Below are 16,663 nucleotides of genomic sequence, written 5' to 3'. Positions count from 1 at the left end.
CATTTGTGTTGTTTCCATCATTTGACCATTGTGAATTGAATAATGCTCTTATGAATGTTCATGTACAAGTTTTTATGTGGACATGCTTTCTTTTTCTCCTAGGAGTGGAGTTGTTGGCTCAAATATTAACTCTGTTTCACTTTTTAAGGAACTGCCAGACTGTTTTCCAAAGTGGCTTCACCATTTTACATTCCCACCAGCAGGGTTATGAAGGTTCTAATGTTTTCACATCTTCCTCAACATTTGTTATCTAGCTTTTTTATATAGCCATTCTAGAGGGTGTAGAGTTATATATCATTACAAGTAATGCTATAGTAATATCCTGCATTTGCATTTCCTGCATTTGATTTTCATTTTCCTGATGGTTAATATTGAGCATATTTTCATGTTCTTAATTGACAATTTCTTTGGAGAAATGTTATTCAGCTCTTTTGCCAATTTTTAAATTTGGTCATTTTGCTATTTATAAATGACTTGTAATAACTCTTTATATATTCTAATCTTGACACAAGTCTCTTATCAGATATATAATTTGCAAATATTTTCTTCCATTCTGTGGGTTCTCTTCTCACACTCTTGATAGTGTCCTTTGAAGTACAAAAAGTTTTTAATATTGATGAAATCCAGCTTACCAGTATCTAGTTTTTCCTTTGTTGCTTATGCTTTTCATGTCATTTCTAAGAAACAATTGTCAAATCAAAAGTCACAAAGATTTACACTATTCTCCCCATTTTGTTAAACCTAGCCACAACAATTAATAGTAATTCTTTAATATAATCAAATATTCAGTCTGTTCAAATTTCCAGTTGTTTCATAAATATCACAAGTGTGTGTGTGTGTGTGTGTGTGTGTATGCGTACACATGCACAAGTTTCACATGAGTCATTCAGTCTCTCCTTTTCCTTCCTATTTATTTGCTTAAGAACTGGGTTGTTGGTCCTATAGTTTTGTACAGCGTGTATTCCAGGATTGCAGTTTAACATGTTTTCCTGTCCTCCATTCTATAAATTGATAATTGGATCTAGAAACTTGATAGAAGTCAGAGTTTTTTTGTCATGAATCATTCATAGGTGGTGCTATGAAACAAAACTTTTATTTATTTATTTTTTATTGATTTATTTTAGTGAGAGAAGAATGAAGAGAGAGAGAGAGAGAGAGAGAGAGAGAGAGAGAGAGAGAGAGAGCCTGATTTGTTGTTTCACTTATTTATGCATTCATTGGTTGATTCTTGTATGTGCCTTGACCAGGAATCAAACCCTGCAACCTTGGTATATCTGGACAGTGCTCTAACCAACTGAGCTACCCAGCCAGGGCAAGCCCATACTTTTAAAGTGGGGATTTCTTTGGGTTTTATTCTATCTTATAGGGCCAGCGGCCACTTTGTTTATGACCTGCATTCATTCAGAATTTTCAATCATATAGTTAAGATGTATGACTTAACTGACCCAGCCTCAAAAGATTTCTAAAGAATAGAAAGCAATTTTCATTCCTCTTAGAGTGTGTAGTATGGTAGAAGTTCCAGAATTGAATTTGTTCTGTCTCTGGCTAATTCAGTTTATTGACCCGCTCCACCAATATCTATCTGTTCACTTTTACAATGTAAGAGTAAGAAGAGCCCTTGGACAAATTTCTGTTTAAGGGAGTCCTGAGTTTTTGAGGGCCTAGGGGGTCTATTAAAATTATATTTTTCTGAGGTGAGAGTTCAGAGGTTTCACTGAATTATCAGATAGGTCTAAGTCCTCATGTGACAGAAGGGAGATGGAGGCAGAGAGGGCAAAGAAGTTGCACAAAAGCCATACAACAAGCTTCAGGTAGTACTGGGAATAAATCTGAAACTTCTGGTGTCTAGTCCAGGGCTCTTCCCTAGTTCAGGCAGAGTCATAAACACAGAGCAGCACAGTGATTACAAGTAGATTGGAAGTTTTATGGAGGCTTCCCTTTATACTACCCAGCGTGCTGAAAAAGTGCAAGCCACCATCATCTAAAAGAAACCATAAATAGGAAAGGAAATCTGACCTGCAAGTGTGGAGATATCAGAGAAAGCCAAGTGAAACTGGATTTTGGATAATTTGTAGAGTATCATTGTTTTTGAGTTTGTATACCTAATTGTGAGTTGCCTGTAAAAATTTAAGCAGGGGCCAAAGGCAGCTTTGCTTCTTTCTTGTCCAGGCTCCAAACAAAGTGGCTGCCAAGGCATAGCTCCTCCCCATCTACCTATCCTATTTAAACATTTTATTTTCCTTTTTCCCCATCCCTTTTCCTTCCTTAGTACAACCCTTCTCTCTATGTTACCCCCTATCTCTTCTTCCTCCTTCCCATCTTTCCTTCTCTTTTTCCCTTGTTCCCCAGGGTCTTCCCCTTATTTCCTCCTCCCTCCCTCTTGCCACATCCTATCCCATCTACTCCCTTCCTCTTTCCAAGTCCTTTTCTGTCCCTCCACTCTCTCTCCCTACATCCCCCTCAATCCTCTTAGAACAAGCTCTCCACCCCCACACCGGAACCGAGGCTGGTGGCTCCTGAAAATGAAGCAAGATTGCTTGGGGTGCCTTGAGCCCTCCAATTGGTTTTCTCCGCTAGCACGCCAGCCTAAGTTCCGCCCCCCAGAGAGTAACCGTGCTGCTATAGCACCTGCTATTGGCCAGCGGGCCTGTCAACGGCTGGTGCTGCACCTCACGCAGGCGCCTGCAGGCGCTTGGTGAATAAAAACTCAGCCTACAAGCTGGGGGCTGGGAAAGGAGAGGGAGAGAGCCAGCAGGCAGGGTTGTAAGGTGTGGCTGGCAACCAGGAGCCCCACGAAGAGAGCTAGCAAGCGGAGGAAAGCAAGCGAACTAGAGGGAGTAGGGGAGACCGAGACTGACCGGTAGCCAGGCAGGCAGACGGACACACGCCGGGACAGACAGACTGAGCAGGCGCTGGAGAACCTCGCACTGGTTCCTCCCGCCTTTCCCTTTGAAAGCCAGGATTTTGCCTTTTCCGTGGCGCCCGAGAGAGAATGCTGGACTCTGCCGACTTCAGCGCAAGCTAAGATTTCTCAGCTAGGGAAGAAAAAATCAGCTCAATCCTGAGAAGGGGTGAAACAAGCTCCCCTCTTTCCCCTCCCCCTCCCCCCATACCAAACTCGGGCACCAAACCCAACCCTTCCCTAACCATCCGACTTCCTCCTCTCCTTTCTAGAATGGTGGCTGTATGGACAGTCTGACAGAACAGAGACTGACATCTCCCAATCTGCCGGCCCCCCACCTGGAACACTACAGTGTTCTGCATTGCACCATGACCCTGGATGTGCAAACTGTAGTCGTTTTTGCTGTAATTGTAGTCCTCCTGCTTGTCAATGTCATACTCATGTTTTTCCTGGGAACGCGCTGAATGGAGTCCAGCCATCTGAGCTGTTGCTAACTCTCGATTTGATTTCATCCAGAGAACCACCGAGAAAAAAATCAAGAGAGACAGTCAGAAACAGGGAAAGAGAGGGAGAGAAAGAGCAAGCTTTCTTACTCAGGGGGGAAAACGTTTTGAGCTGCAACATGGCCTCGCTGTGATATGTATGACGTTGGTATATTATCTCTCCCTAAATCTTTTGTCGTGTCTTGTCTTTTAAGTATGCCTATGAGTGTAGTTGCTTATTGCTTGAGTAAAATTGTTGATAAAGAAATGCTTTCTATTTAAGTGTGCATGTGTGTGTGTGTGTGTGTGTGTGCATTCTCCATTTATGTGACGTTCACGGAACAAGCTCTGCATCCTTAAACAGTGGCTTTGGCTGTTTGTGATGTCTTGTCAACTCATTTTCTTGAAAACTATCTTTAAATTCCATGAGGGAATTTTAGTCAAAATTTCTCTCTTGCTATCAGGACTGTATTTGGATTTGTTTGGGGTTAAGGGGGCTTGTGGGAAGAGCATGATGGATTTTTGACATCTTAGAAAAGACAGTCTTGCACTGGATGTTTAGAAGAAAAAAATGATGGAATGAATGAATTTAGGGAAATGATTCTTTAGTTTCTAATAGAAGGGAAAATTTGAGAAGTGATGTGGTGGGGTGCATTGAGCTGGCAGTTGGTGACTCTGTCCTTTGAATCTCAATTTGCTGTCCAGGGTTCACAGCTTTCAATTTGGAAAGACGCCACCTTTAAAACATTTCTTAAAGCATTAAATCTCATTTTTTTGGAATTATGGAATGGGATGTAAAAGCATTACCTGGCCGTTATGAATTGGTAAGAGAAGACACTGATGAGCTTTTATTGGGTTTCTTTTCCCAAAGACTACCCCTGGATTTGAATCTGGGGGTATTCTCTGTGTGTCCTCCAAAAAAACAAGAAAAGCCAGCTCTTTACCCACCTTGGGAATAATAGTATTTGGATATGCCTCTTTGGGGTAATCTCATTTGCAATGATGTGCTTGAACTACATTTTAAATAGAACTTGCTCTAGTGCTAATGAGAAAGTGGTGGTTTTTGTTTGCCTACTTGTTTGTTCTTTAAGACCAGAAGTCTCTCTAATTAAAAGATTTCCATAACAATGAAAGTAGGTATCTTACTAAGTAGAGTTTTGAGCACCACTGACACCCCCCCCAAGTCTGGATGGAATGGGGTGTGAGTGTGGAAACCATGAGCTAGAAACAACATTCTAATTTGCTATATATTTGCGTGTTTGTATCACTGGTGATGGTGGTGGTTGCTGTTATTATTGCTATTATTTTTATATTTCTGCTTTTGCTGAGAAAGCTCTTGGCAAAGCCAAGAAAAAGATGTCTCTGACACCAATGTGCATACTTGTTTTCCTCCCTTCTCCTACCTGCTGATGTAGGCAAGTCTTCCTCATTCCCTTGCTTACCTGACTAGAAATAGTGCCATTTCTGGCTCATGTAGCAATGAATCAGGGCGCATACACATCCACACACATGTTCCTCCTACACCCATGTGGGCGGCTGCTCATGTGTGATGTGCAAATCTGCTGGAATTGTGCTCTCAAGTTCCATGTTCTGTTGTTTAATCTCTTGGGAACTGATTATGAAAAGATATGGGCTATGAAGGGGGCTCTTGAAGTTATCCTGACCTCAGAACCCGGAGAGTTTTATTTAATGGCATCAGAAGAGGTTTTGAGTTTTGAGGTCTGCTCTCTTTGGCGTGGTGTGGGCGAGAAGCTGATTTTTTAATTTGATTGGTACCCTGGTATGAGCATGATCTGGACATTTTGCTGGCACTGGTACTTATGTACTCCTTTGTGGGGGGCCCCCTGAGTTGAACTAAGAACTTGTTTCTTTGCAATGAGAATTTAGTGAGATCTCCCTCCCCCCTAGCTCCAGTGGTATTATATAAAGTAAATTTATATTTTGACTGGGCACTTTGTTCTAAGAAAGTTTTGAAGAGTGAGGAAAGGCTCTAGGCTGGGCACTAAAGACCTGGGTTTTCTCTGTTCAGTGGCTGTTTGACCTTGGGCATTTTTTTTCCTTCTCAGTGGGTTTGGGGATCCCTGTAACATTGGCATTTGGGGATGGTTACACTAAGTGACCTCCAAGTTCTTGCATTCTGTGATTTTTGGTGCCCATAGACACTTGAAATCAGAGGGGGTGAACTGTAATGACAAGTGAAAAGGAAAACAAAATTTTAATCAAAGGATGATGGAAGGTGGAGGGAAGAAATATCTTTTTGCTGGTATCTAGAGAAATTTGTTTCACCTAAGAGATTTTTTTTCACCTAACTATGTGAGAAAGCCACTATAAGAATGGAATGTGTTTTTTTTTGTTTGGTTTTTTATTTTTTGCTTTTGCTTTTCCCCTGAGGGGAGAAGGGTTCTCTCTAAAGCTGGTCTTTGAGCCAGGTTTATGACAAAGTAGTGTCATGAAATGCCACAGCCTTCAGGACTGGGTGCCTGACAGGCCCTTGGTAGAAATCCTATGGGAATGTATGTGTGTAGGTTGTGTGATAGTATGTTCATGTGTATGTGTGCACACCCTTCTGTCTGTGTGTGGGGGCGTGTACACTCATGAATGTGGATGGTGGTTGCTTGTGCAAGGAATGAGGAATAACAAAAGGGAATGCATTGAGTTCCACAGTTCTGAATGGCCTCCTTGTATAGGATGGATGGGTGTTCCCCCTGCCAGTCTTCCCACCAACCCCCACAACCCCTCAGACTAAAGGGGTAGCTTGAATGAGCCCTTCCATCAGTAATTTAACTGGCATAATCGGCAAGCATTTTTCAGATTAATTTATCTCTAGGCAGTTAAGGGAATGTTGCTAGCCAGATGGCAGGCCACCCTAGAGCAGCTAAAAGGGTGTTTGAGGAGTAGAAAACCAAAGTTGGAAGTGTGACTTTTTACTTCTGTGAATCCTAAAGGTTTGGCATTTCTCCTTCAGACTTATGAGGGTATGCAAAAAGAGAAGAGTGGGAGAAAATGAAAAATGCAGCCAAAGGAATGGAATCTTCTGCATTTTGACTCTTGTTTCTTCTCTTTCCTGCCTCTTTTCTTCATCTTCCCCATTCTCCCTTTGTTCCCTTGCCTGATACATCTGTCAGTGGGTAGATAAGAAAGAAAAGAGGGCTTTTTCTCTCTGATTTGTCCTAAAATTTCCCAATACAGTTCCTCTTTTCTTTTCCCCTTCTCTAACCACTTTGGGTAGAGGATACCTTTTGCTACTAAGAGGGGCAAAATTCCAGCTCAGGAATTTTGGCTTCCAGCTCCCTATGGGGGATTCAATAAAATAGCCTCAGCCAGTATCCTAGCAACCACTGCATCACTCAGCTCCTGCTGAGCTCCAGATCTCATCCTTTAAATGTCCAGGCACCAGGCCTTTGGAGAAAGGGGGCTTGAGTCCAACAGGACTTGGAGAGATGCTTTGGGAGAGAGGACAAAGAGCACGATACTCATTGCCTGACTAGAAAACATGCACAGAAGGCATTCTGAGTTTAGCCTTCTCCCAGCCACGGGGATTGTTTATTGGAATGCTCCTGGGTTAAAATCCCCATTGAGTTACTGCCTTCTCCTTAAGATTAACTGAGCCATATCACAGCCCAACTTTAGTGCAAGGAGGTCTGTAGGCCCTGAAAAAAATGTTTTTTTCACCCTGACTTTTGGCTGAGGCAAGGAAGAGGTGAAGTGATAGTGTGGTAGAAACAAACTGAGAGTGCTTTTCCCTATTGAGACAGCCTCTATTTATCAGAACCTGCAACATCTACTTGCACAGTGTGCCCAATGTTGTTTGTGGCTTAGGGAACCTAGTTCAGCTACAGTGTGAAATGTGAGGGCAATTGTTTTTATGTTGTTGGTCTCTGGATAGTTTCTTTTACTGGGAAGGCTAGGCAAATTGGGAAGGCCAGTTTAGCTTATTGTGCTGGCCAGCAGGGTTTGGGCCCTGGCTGAGATTTGCTCATCACTTGTATGTGTGTGATTAAGTGGCTAGGGAGCTGAGGGATTGTAGTGAGCCAGTGAATAAAGTGCTCTTCTGCCCTGTGGTGAAGCCCAGATTAAGAGTGCTTGACTGTGATTGGAGGGCACACTCTGGCAGCTATGGGGATGGTGCCAAATCATGTCCTCCTCCTAGCCTTTGTCTGCCATCTTGGCCTCTGCTCCCCTTGGCCTTTGGAGTGCTTACTCTGGACAGGGACACAATTGGGAATTGAGCCTATTCTCCCAAAATAACTGCCTCCTCAGAAGACTTCTCACAAAGCATCTGGATCCAGCCCCAGTGGCTTTTCCCCAAGAAGTGGGAAGGAGATGGAGAATCTTAGACTCTCTAGCTCTTATTTCTATCTCTGCAACTTGTTCTAGGCCAACTGAGTCTCCTGCTTTCCAAGAATCCTTGATCAAAGCTTAGTTTTTCTGATATCTGAAGAGAGTGTCTCCTGTCACTAGGTGGGTCTACCTCTCAACAGTATTTAGCTTATTGTGCTTTACCCTTGCACAAAAGTATGAAGTGGAAAAAATGGAAGGGGGAAGGGCCTAGAGGAGAGGGAAAGCTCGAGAAATGTTCTAGTAATGGCAATCCCTTGTCATGCATGGGCCTATAGAGTTTACAAAGAATTTTCTCTTCCTAATTTTCAGTGTCACATCAGCCTTGTGAAGTGTGTAGGGCTGATTGTTATTCCTGGTTTTATAGAAGAGGAAAGTAAAAGTCAGAGAGATTGGTGGGATGGGAGTGAGTTTGCTTTTCAAATGGAGAGGGGGAAGAGTCAGAATTGATCATTTCCAGCTAGTGTGAAGCTGAATGCAGTCAGATGGAGAGAGAGGTATGTAAGTCTTCCCTGAAGTCATACTAGCTTAATCAGCTACTTGCTTAAATTTTTAGTGTTTTTAATACCTTTCATTTGTATAGCAATTTTTGCACAAAGTTATTTAAGAAAATGCTGCCTTTTATCTTGAATATACATCAGAGTTCCCTTTAGTCTTATGAAAACTTTGATATCTTCAAGGAGAAAAACAGTGTGAATTGGTGGGGCCTAAAATAAAGAATGTTTTGAAGGAACCGAAGTTTTCATACAGTTGTTCTTCCTTTTGAAGCACTCTTATATTTATATATTTCACTAAAAATGTGCTGCCCAGAACTGATCGTGCTACTCCAGGTGTGACCTAATCAGGATCAAGTACAAAGGGACTTTGATTTGTCTGTGAATTATCTAATAATGCAGCCTTGTACTGGTTCTAACCCTCACTGAATATTCCAATTAGTTGGAAAGTTTTTAAATACCCACACCAGGTCCCTACTCAGAGATTCTGACTTAATTGGCATGGGGTAGATCCCCAGCAACTTTTTAAAACTTTTTGAAATTTAAGGCTCTACAAGGTGATTCAAATGTGCTGCCAAGATTAAAAGCCATTGTATTAGCCTTTTGGGCTATAGGCTCAAACACTTTGCTGTCTAGTCCAGTCCTCTATTTTCTCATGAAATTGGCCTTTTTCAACCAAACTTGTTAAATTTCATTTGTTTGGTTGGTCCATTATTCTCATTTTTTTCCTATGGGTTTTAACATTTTTCTTTATACTGAGCAACAAATTAACAGTCCCTTCTAGCACTGCATCAGTGAAACTTTTATTTTATTTGGTTGGCCCATTTTAGCTTTTTTTTGAGAGGGGTTAATTATTTTTTCTTTATGCCATGACACAGATGGCACTCTTCTAGCATTGCATCGATCAAAAACTGAATAAGTATCATTCAAGTTGATGATTCAAATAAATGTTCAATATGATGGATACTTGTTACTCTAACATCTCACCAGGTTCCTTCTTTTGGAGTTGGAGCCCGTTAATTTTTGTATATACCTGGTCAATCAGTGCAGAATTCATTGAGGCTCTACCATCATCTATCCTACCAGTGTGTTAATGAGGATAATGTGGCATGATAGACTTGTATGCTTTGTAGACATCAAGATGTATGTTAGGTTCATAGCAATCACCTATCAAGCCAATGACCAAGGAGTATGAGTCACTTGGTATCTTACTCCTGGTAAATCCTGTTGGAGGCTCTAGGATTCCCTGTTTTCTTTCAATACCCACAAACTGTATGTTTCCTAACTGGGTCCAGAATTTGCCCGAGGGTCAGTGCTACAACTGTAGATTCTGTGTACCACTTTGATCTCCTCTTTTGGAAAGCAGAACAGCAGAGATGTAGCTTTAAAACAGAATATATTTTGTTTTCAAAGAGTTCAGTAAACTCTTTATGCATGTTTTCCTTGGTTGGCTGAATTGTTTTCATTAACCCAGTGGTTCTCAGTCTTATCTGCACAGTGGAATCACCTGGGGATTTAACAAGACTAGCAAAAATTCCTAGAATCTCTGAGGGAGATGTGATTGTATTGGTCATAGTGAGGCCCTGGCATCAATATTTTCTAAAAGCTCCCTGAGGTGGAAGGAATGTTTAGCACGAGATGAGAATGACTGCTATATTCAGAGGAAATGCCAGCTCAGCTTGAATCTGGCTTACTGCACACGTGAATAGGCAGGTTTCACAGATGATAATATTTTATTCTAGGACTGTGGGGGCCTTGACGAATGCTAGGGGCTTGTGCCCACCCTAAAAAAGAGGAGTAAACCCTTGACAGTAAGTAGTCTTCGGACCTATTTGGACTTAAAATTATTAGCTGTGAGTTGCTTTGAACACTTCAGGAAAAGAGTCACTTCCTATTCATTTGCTATACTAGTGGGAAAAAATTTGTTTATTCACTGAGTGACTTTGGGTAAATTAATTCTTCCCAATGAAATTTGGTTTCCTCATCTGTAAAATAAGGTTAGGTGAATTAGAAAGCTTCAAATATTTCTTCGAGCTCTAATGATCTATGCTTACTTTGTGATTAATACGGATGATCAAAATGATTAAGAATATTATTATTTAAAGAAAGCAGGTAATCTGAAGATTAATTTTAACAAGTTTGGAATGTATAGGATGATTTGGGGGGTAATAGAATTTTCTTCTTAATTATATTTGGCTTAGGTTTCTTCCAGAACACACACTGGTTGCCAGCAGGGAAGGGAGCCCTACAGTGAGTTGAGTGGCAGGGGGATGCCATTTTGGGATTTAGCATTTGTTAGATATGTCCCATGGATAACTGGGACTTGCCTCTTATAGATAAAATACCAGCCTCATATATCTGGGAAAGCTTAGGAGGGCTGCTTTGACAGCCCAGAACCCCTTTCTGCGGTATTTTAAGTAGCTATTCATTTAGTTAATACTACTACTACTGTTAATAAGAATTTCAACAAATAAAGTTCCTTAGTTATTTCATTGGATCCTCCCCCCCAAACTGGAATTAGTTGAGGGAACTGAGGTTGCACACAGTCAGGAAGTGGTAGTACCTAGGCCTCTTGATACCACATCCTGCAGTTCTTCCAGTATAGCCTGCATAGTCAACTCTGTGGTCATAATGTAGTTATGACTTTTTGAGAATTGTAGGAGTTTCCTCCTGAGTTCTGCTCTATGTCAGTGGAACTCCTACAATTCTCAAAAAGTCATGACTACATTATGACCATAGAGTTGACTATGCAGGCTATACTGGAAGAACTGCAGGATGTGGTATCAAGAGGCCTAGGTACTACCATTTCCTGACTGTGTGCAACCTCAGTTTCCTCTGCTATAAGATACCGGATCTATGTCCTATTGGCTGGATCAGAAACCTGAATGCCTTCAGGTTTGTTTGGAGAAAGTGAGCTGACAGAGAGGCTGGGAAAAAAAGGAGTATTATGTAACCTCCTGGAGGGGAGCAGGCCTGTCAGCAGCCCTTGGGATGCCAGGCATTGAGATGGGAGTGGAGAAGCACAGAATCTTCTGCAGACTATATTTGTTCTTCTGAGTCAGGGAGGCCTGGATGCAGTTCTGTGCTGCAAGGCCGTCCGCCCTCTGGGCCCAGAGGAGGCCAGCACTGAGCATCCATAGACAGCTTTGGGAAAGGTTCTGGCAGCTCTGATCTTTCTGCCTGCCTGCCTTCATTAGAGGAGGGGAAACCATGCACCTCCATGCCCATCTGGCTGCAGCAAAGATGTGCTAAGAACCCACCCCCACCCCCTCAGAGTGTGGAGCCTAAAGGCAGCAGCTACTTTTAGCTGTACCTCCCACAGCCACTCCTCTGCTCACTCACTTCTTCCTCCTCTCTCCATGAACCCTGCTGGTTTGCAGGAAGTCTGGGCAGTGGGTGTTTTGGCATTGGGAAAGAGGCACTGGGAGCCAGGCATCCCTCAGAGAGGTTCTGGTAGGCCTGGTATGGTGGGAGGGCTCAGAACAAAGGCAAAATGATGACACTGCTTTGTGCTTTGGGCCCAAAGGGAGTGGAAGGATTTATTAATATCCTCTGGACCTTGCAACTGGCTGAGGTGATTTTCTTGAGAATCCAGGTTGAACTATACAGGAGGATTCGGGAAGATGTAGTGAACAGAACATGCATAGATAGTTTCTCTACTTGAATTTAGAGAAAAGCAGCTGGAGCTAGTGGATGCTCAGTTGATTCTCCCTTGATTCTTGACAGTCCATCTTGAACATTGTCTTTCACTTTGCACTGGATTTTACATGGTCTTACTTGATCTTCTCTGTGGCCCTGTAAAGTAGATGGGGCAGGGATTAACTTTGTTTTATTTATTTAAATATATTTTTTTTATTTCAGAGAGGAAGGGAGAGGGATAGAGAGAAACATCAATGATGAGAGAGAACCGTCAATTGGCTGCCTCCTGCACGCCCCCTACTGGGGATTGAGCCTGCAAGCCTGTCATGTGCCCTTGACCGGAATCGAACCCGGAACCCTTCAGTCCCCAGGCCAATGCTCTATCCACTGAGCAAAACCAGTTAGGGCTATCTTCATTTTATAGATGAGAAAAATGAGACTAAAAAACTTGTTGTCATACGGTGTTTGATATGGACTTGAACTCTAGAAGTTATAGTGCCCTTTAAGGTCATTCCAGACAGTTATATCTTCTAGAAAAGGGGTGATATAGCTGTCCTAAGTTTAACTCCTCATTGTAAAAACTGGAGAACTTGGCACAGAGAAAGGAGAGAAAGGACTCTTCCATGAAAACACAGTGTGTCAAGCTTCTTTTGTCTTTCAGGGGTGGTGAGGGAAACCTATATGGTGTGATGAAAAACAAAGGGTCTCTGAGCTATTAGTTTGGCAGGCATTTTTTAGCTCTGTGACCTTGGTCAAGTCATTTAGCCTTTCTGAGTTGGTTTTCTGTTCATTGGAGCTGATGATCTGTGAAAATTTTCTGAGGCAGAAGTCTCTGGGTGACTGATATAGTTGAAAGCCGTACACTTGGTAGGCCCTCCTTGAAGGTTTTGTTAATGAAAGACATACACATGAAAAAATAAGGGCTGCAAATATAAACTTAGTCACTAGATGACCTTGAACAAATCCCATTGTCTTTGTCCTTCATTTCTCTCTATCACATCATGGAGGACTCTTTTACTCCCCTCCCTTGGAAGGGTAGAAACTCTGTGACCCAGCTCATGTCTTCTGTTCTTTGTGGGAAGATAGGGTTTTTCTTTTATTTATCCACAGCTCCATCCTCCTGGCCACACATATGATGCTATGAATAACAGATTAGCATTCTCTGTCCCTATCTCATGCAAAGCTAAAAGAGAAATTTGACCCCTAGGTTTTTGGCTAAGATTTGTGATGAACATTACTGGGTTTTCCTGGTATGATTAAGAGTTGCGTTAGAAATAACAGGCTCTTAACAGATGACCTACTTAGAACAAATATACACTCTTCACCTTTATCTGCATCATCTTGTTTGGAAATTTCTCATTACTCCCAGGGCAATCTGAGAAGATAAGAACTATTGTATAGTCTTACTACCACATTGGTTTTTCCACCACAACTCTATGAAGTACTCAAGGCCAGGATTATTCTTCCCATTTTATGGCTAAGGAAATGAAAACATAAGGAATTACTTTGACTGAGATTAGCGCTGACTTTTAAAAGCAGTTGTGCACTAACTAAGAAGAGCATAGTATAAAGGGATAGCTGTTGTCAACCAACCCATACTAAGTGGCCTTAGGTAAGGAGTTTGTTTTAAAGATGCCTCTGCATTTTGTTTCTAATTAGGTTGTGTTATAAAAGTTAGTCAAGATAACAGAGAAAACTAGGCAGATGCTACTAGATAACTTTGGTTAGGTTGGCATTAAACCACTAATTGGCAATTCATATACATCTATTTAACCTACGATAAGTCCACCCAAATATTATATCATCCAAGGATGCATAAGAGGCCTTTCCAAATGCAGAAGAGTAGCCCTAGATTCGATGCCCTTCATGCCTGTTTTGGAGGTTTCTCTTTATAGATTTATCTGGTCCTGTTCTTAAAGACTAGGCTTTGAGCCTAAAAGCTGACTCATTACCATCACTAGTTCCTACAGTCATCCCAAAAGAAGGGGAAAATGCTTTGAATCAATCCTATCTCATTTTGCCTGAACTTTGGTAAAGATTATATGTCTTTGAGACTTTATTCCTTTTACTCTAAGTGGCTCAGGCCACTGGAAAAAATGAGTATGGTATGGTAGGTTTAGGGATTCAACCAGTAGCTTGCCCAAGGCTACAGGGGGCTTAGTTAGGATATGACATCTGCAGGTACTATTCCACATGCACTATCTGTGGACTGTCCTTTTTTGTGGGGGTTGTGTGAGGGACCAGAGTTAGTCCATGGTGAGAAAGTCTATAGATGGGAATGAGAAAGAGCCTTATATATAAGATCATTGAACCCATTCCCTCACAGTATTGCTAAGGAAACTGAGGCCTAGGGAGAAGCAAAAACTTGCCCAAAGTCTCACAATCCTGTCCTGTCTCTCTTTTCAGCTCCTAGCTGCTAGACTTCATAGTTATGAAGCCCCTTGTATAAATGGAGTGGTGACTAGGCCTCTTAGGAAAAGCATCTATGGCTACCACATTCAGGAAGAGACAGAGATGAACTTTGAACCCAGGTTCTTTGACCTGGTTAGGAGTAGATTGACTCGAGTGTCTTAGAGGAAAGTTGTTAAGGAAAAAAATTGTGAGAGAGGAAAATTGATTCAGCCTTGCTGTTTATACATGTCATTCACCCATACCCACACATACACACACTATAGGTCACATATGATACACACTTTCACACACTCAGACACATGTACAGTGTGTTTGGTATGCACATGGGACACACTTGTGGGGTTTACTTTTACATTAACACACTTGGAGTGCACACATTCAGTTAACCATGAGGCATACTCACACTTATCATATACTCAGTATAGGCAAGGAACACACACAGACAGATGAGGTAGGCTTATGCAGATTTGTGTGTGTGTGTGTGTGTGTGTGTGTGTGTGTACACATGAATGCATTTAAGGCACAACAGCACACCCATAGGGCATATATACATAGTATACATACATGTGGGATGCTCTGAGATACACACTCAGATCTGCTGTTACACCCTGGACTCATACTCCTATCCCTGAGATACACACTCCTAAGGACTTACATGGACAGATAACCTTCCCCACATGAGACACATTTGAACACATCTATGGGACACACTCACAGAAACACACTGATGCAGAACACATCCTACCCCTAGGGCTGGCCAGCTGTCTCGGTCTTCCAAGTGGGCACAACAGGGCACTGGCCCCATCTGGTGGGCCTCTACAAGTTTGCTCTGACTCCCCCTTCCCTTATCTTTGAAATCAGGATTCAGAGAGCAGTGAATTCAGGAGTAAAATAGATATTCAAGGTGGCATGTGTTATAGCAGGCTCCACAAGGCAAGTAAAACTTAGAACCAAGTATTCAGATGTCGAATTAACAGGCAGATGGAGAAAAATGAGGAAGATAAATTAACACTGATCAATGTAGAAAGCTTGAAGCTGCTCCTGAACCCCCTAATCCAATTACAAACCATTATGGAATGATGTGATTGTAAAGTAGTGTCCTAGAAAACATAAAACAACTGAATATTAAAGTTTTTTTTCCTTAGGAATGAATTAACAACTTGAACCTGAGCAACTATATCTAAATTGTGGGTGGGAGGCAAAGTAGTAGGATGCATAAAGCAGGGCAAAAGCCCAGACTCTCCTAGGTCAGTGGTGGGTGGAGAGAACAGCCACATCTTTAATGACCACAGCCCTGCCCCTAGGCATAGCAGCTTGGGCCATCTGGCCCCACTAATGAGGGCCTGCTATTTTTAGTTTCTCAAGCTGGAAACTAGGTCGGGGTGTCCTAGGGAGACCTTTCTGCCCCTTTGTACCAAAGGCTGGAGCTGGAAGGGGGAGGCAGGCCCCTAGTTGGGGTCTAGATGAAGGGTAAGAAGCAGTCAGATAGGTGGCCAGAGTGTGGCTGGTCTACCCTGGAGTACCAGCCTTAGAGGTTACTGTTAACTGTGACAGCCTCATGTCAGTTTCTTAGCTTTGGACTGGAAATCAGTAGTTCTACATGCTGCTCTGCTACTTAGGGTGTGCCTCTATCTGGGTCCTATTTGGTCAATGGGTAAAATAGCCAGTATTGCCTCCAGATGCTGGCAAGCTAACCTAGGCTAAGAGCTCATAAAATGCTTTGGAAATGTACTTGTTCTTTACCTATAAAGCTATACTTAGCCTACCCCCAAAGCTGGTCTTAGTGTCCACCAACAACTGGGCCTGACTCCTATCATAGTAGCCATAGAAAGAAAAGGCCCAAGTGGGGGCCAGAGGAAGGCAACTTCGTGGGGTCAGGTTGGTAAAAGTTATGCTGGGGTCACCCCATCTATACAGATGGTTTTCAATGCCAAGTCAATTCCCAGAAAACAGGTTTGCAATATTTAGTTGGTCATACAAGTTTGACTCCTCAGGAGCCCTGTATAGTGAGGGAAAGTAAGGGGCATCAGGAGCAGGGACTTCTTCCTAAAACTCCTGCCACCTGACAGAGGAAACGGCCTTGAGTGCTTGTTTGGACCCTGATAGAGTTCCTTATTCTAAGTTTTGTGCTCAGGGCCATTTCACATGCTTTGTTGAAGGGGGTGGGGTCAGGAACTAGACTATGTTGGTTCATGTACAGATTTTTCCTCACCCCATATGTTGTGGGCAAAGTTCTTTTGAGCCTCGGTTTTCTGGTCTATAAAATGGGCTTAACTGTAAAGTCTCAGGATTGGTGGGTATAAGAATTCCTAACTGAAGGATGTAAAAAGTGCCATATAAAATGTTGAACTGTTTTGGTGCTGTTTGGATTGTTGAGTTCATCCAGGTCATGATTA

The 16,663-nt window shown here is 42.3% G+C and overlaps 1 protein-coding gene across 2 annotated transcripts in view; it reads left to right on the top strand.

Annotated features, from left to right (window-relative positions):
• Positions 1-2,770: 2,770 nt before the first annotated feature.
• ARHGEF9 (Cdc42 guanine nucleotide exchange factor 9) overlaps positions 2,771-16,663 on the top strand; it is a 176,455-nt gene continuing 162,562 nt past the window's right edge. The window contains exon 1 of one of the 2 annotated variants that reach the window (XM_023763710.1): positions 2,771-2,930. The gene's annotated coding sequence lies outside the window, so the exon portion shown is untranslated. Of the gene's footprint in view, positions 3,543-16,663 lie in introns of both variants that reach the window. The other variant, XM_014465330.2, reaches the window with a different exon arrangement.

Source organism: Myotis lucifugus, unplaced genomic scaffold, assembly GCF_000147115.1.
Source record: "Myotis lucifugus unplaced genomic scaffold, Myoluc2.0 scaffold_4, whole genome shotgun sequence".
Classification (NCBI taxonomy): Eukaryota; Metazoa; Chordata; class Mammalia; order Chiroptera; family Vespertilionidae; genus Myotis; species Myotis lucifugus.
Note: the sequence above shows the minus strand (reverse complement) of the source record. Positions and strands in the feature narration are given on the sequence as shown.